This window comes from Meleagris gallopavo, chromosome 5 (assembly GCF_905368555.1).
Source record: "Meleagris gallopavo chromosome 5, MGAL_WU_HG_1.1, whole genome shotgun sequence".
In the NCBI taxonomy this organism is placed as follows: Eukaryota; Metazoa; Chordata; class Aves; order Galliformes; family Phasianidae; genus Meleagris; species Meleagris gallopavo.
In genome coordinates this window covers 25,172,007-25,175,280 of record NC_139408.1, presented here as the reverse complement: position 1 = coordinate 25,175,280, position 3,274 = coordinate 25,172,007, and the positions used below count along the sequence as shown (strand labels likewise).

At 40.8% G+C, this 3,274-nt stretch overlaps 1 long non-coding RNA gene across 1 annotated transcript; it reads right to left on the bottom strand.

Moving 5' to 3' along the window:
* Positions 1-526: 526 nt before the first annotated feature.
* Positions 527-3,259, bottom strand: LOC146544290 (uncharacterized). The gene is made up of 2 exons (XR_014883512.1): positions 2,968-3,259; positions 527-2,886 (listed from the first exon to the last, which is right to left on the bottom strand). It is a non-coding gene; the product is annotated as an uncharacterized LOC146544290 (long non-coding RNA).
* Between the last annotated feature and the right edge of the window lie 15 nt (positions 3,260-3,274).

The window sequence follows — 3,274 nt, the reverse complement described above, 5'->3', positions numbered from 1 at the left end:
GCATTGCTGCACCACAAGGCCTCGATGGTGTACACAGTGCTGGGATATTTTTATTTCCAGTGTCTGTTTAGAATTGCCTCGCATGTAAACAATTTTAAGATGGGCTTTCCTGTTCCAGTTGATTCTTGTAGCCAAGATCATAGTGTTTAAGTCAAACTAGAAAATTTCTATACAACTGATGGGGTTTTTTTTTTGTCTGTTTTGCTCCTTTTCAAATGAAAAAGAGCTTTTTGACAGTTTTCTATTTATACTCTGTCCTTGGTTGTGGAGGCTTTGCATGCAAAACCTTACATGGGGAAGCCCAATACAGACTGTATGACAAAAGCTCTTAATTTGGATTCATACTCTTTACATCTGATGATAACCAGGTAAGTGTCAGCACAGCTAGACTTCTAGGGAGCTGCTAGACAAACCTCTGTGGGTACTGGCTTAGGAAGTTAGCTTTTCTTGTTCTTAGCTCGTAGCTGTGTCAGCAGAAGTGAATGTGCACCTGTACTTCATTCAGCTGTGAAGTCTGATAGCTTAGCTCTTGTTCATCATCATCAGCAACTTATACTGGCTCATGGCACTTCACAGTAGAGTAGCTGAGGTGCAAGTGCACCTTCTGTGCACTTGCATCTTCTGTCAGCTGTGCTGTGAAGGCAGTAAACCCCGAGCAGATGGGCAGAGAAAAAAGGTGGGGCTATTACACTTGACTCTGCTTTTGCAAGATTTGTTGTGACATACTTCTTCCAGCCCTTATAGGCCACAGATAGATGCTGTAGAGTCTTTAATTAGAAAACACTTCAACTTCTAATTTGCTATGCTTAATTGATTAAAAAATGAAACAAACATGACCTCCATGCCCTTTGGGGGAGAAGAAATTTTGTGAAATAAAGCTATATGGAAATATTTAATGTTTTTTTTCCCAAGTCCTATTGTTTTGGGGTGGATTTTTTTTTTTTTTTTGAGACAAATAAGGAAATATGTTCTCTATTGGAAGCACAAAAGAAGTTTGTATATACAATTTAATAAAAGCTAGGCAAAGAGTAGAAAGGCTTGCATGGTTTCCTTCCACTTTTCTCTCTCATGTGAGTGAACAAGTAGTATTAACATCTTCACAAAGCTCCCTTGCATAACTCTGTGGCATTATATTTACAATGTGTTCGTTGTTTTTTTTTCCCATTAGGCTTTTTAAAACATTTCTCATTAAGCTTGGCTTATCAACTTATTGAAAAGCTAACAGGGCAACTCACACATTTCTGAACAGAAGTGAAAGATCTGAAGTTTCCCTCATGCCAGTCCTAGATTAATAACCTAAAAAATGAAATAAATAACATCAGTTTTCTGATACTTTAAGCCTACAATTACATTAGGTTTGGCCTGTCTTCTGCCTTCTTCCTTTCTGTCCACTGTTAGTATTTTCCACAATACTGGGAGTTGCTCTGAACTCCACAGATGGCTTATTACATTAAACATCCTGGTTGTAGATTATTGCTTTCCTAGGTAGCTCATCTGTTTGGCAGAACTTACATATCCTTGGAGGTTACATCTGTGTCCGCACACACAGCAGGCTCATGCTGTGACTTGTTTGTGGTCTTAAGGAGAACTTTTTTCAGAGATTTGTTCCCAAAGTATAAATGGATAAAGCCAGAAATCCTGCAGAATTGTTAACTTTAATGATGTAGACAGGAAAAACTGAAGTAAAATATATTCTTTTGAAACATACTGTAACGCTGACTGTACAATCTACTCTGAAGACTTGAGCAAGTGAACAGAAGGAAAAATCACTATTCTTAGGCCTCATATGTACAGATGTTTTTAGTTACTAGAATGGTATGGAGAAACTGACTTCAAATATTATCTTCACCAAGCTGTTGGCAACTGAGAATGCAGAATGGCAGCAATTTAAACATGGAGGGAGGTGTTTTTTTTTTCAGTGAGATTTTTGCCTTTGTGGTCTGTGTGGATATTTTTCATTTTTGAAGACTGGCTATGATACTATTGATACAACTTATAGCATTTTCATGCTACACAGAAGACTGAAAACAGTAATGGTAGTGAGAAAGATGATGATGGTGACCAGCTTTTTCTTAAGGTGGTAAGATGATCTTGCCAGAAACTCTGAAGCAGAGACTAAGATCGTATGATGTGGCAAAAAAATTTAACAGCTTAACAGGCACAATGTGAATTAAGATCATAAGACCCAGGGTAAGACAGGGTATGTTTGTGTTAGACTACAGGCATAGGGGTGTGTTTATGGACTTTTTTTTATCATTCTATTTCCTCTATGGCATTGTATACTGGAAAAAAAAAAAAAAAGAAAGTATGCTACTCTTCAAAGTCTGATGAGGCCAGTGCCTTGCACATAGATTGTACTTTGGTAGAGATGGGTTGCAGCCACTTGCATGTTGAGTTATTATTACCTATTATTACTGAAACTCACATTTCCTTTCACTACACAGTGCCACATTCCTCCTGCTGTAGTAATAATCATAGTTAGGACAAGGGGACCTGACGTACCCAAGGCACATTTCCCTTTGCAAAGAGGATGCAACTTAACATGGTTTCACGCTTCAAGTCTCATCCCTGGGCAGGAAAGCAGCTGGATGGATGTAAGACTGCCTCGCTGTAAGGGACCTCACTTATGTTTTTCCATTCCTCTGCTTCAATCTACCACCATAAAGCATCTTCATTCCCATCTTCTCCCACAACAGTCTCAGCGAAGATGCTCGGAGAACTCAGTACTGTGTGCTTCTTTCTTGCTGGGTTTAGACAGTTTAGACGTTACAGCAGAGTAAATGCAGCTGTCTCCTCTTCAGGAAGGGATGAGAAAACAAGTGAAGATTTCTTCATGAAGACTGAACTTTGTTGACCTAGCTCATCCTGAAGGAATGTATCAGTCGTCTAACAGGAACAAAGCAATTTGTGGATGTCATCGTGCTGGAGAAAAAATAAAATTTAGGAGCTCTGAAAACAGTTACTCACTTGCAGGAGATACTTTCCCGTTCTTGTCTGGTTTTCTCAGGTTCCTCAATTTTTGTCTTTCCTATTCGCTCCGATTCCGTGTTAGAGAATGGCAATCAGACGCCTGTGCTATTAGCGTTTTACTGAGAAGCCGCAATTACTATCTTCGCCTCAGCGTCCTTCCCTAGCTGCACGCAGCTGCGCAGCTCACCGCCACACACTCAGGCCAATCCAGTGACCCGGCGCGCGGCCGCACCGCAGAACCACCTCCGCCCGCCCCCCGACCCGCCTTGCCGCTGGGGCTGGGCCCGCCCTCGCCGGGGTGGGC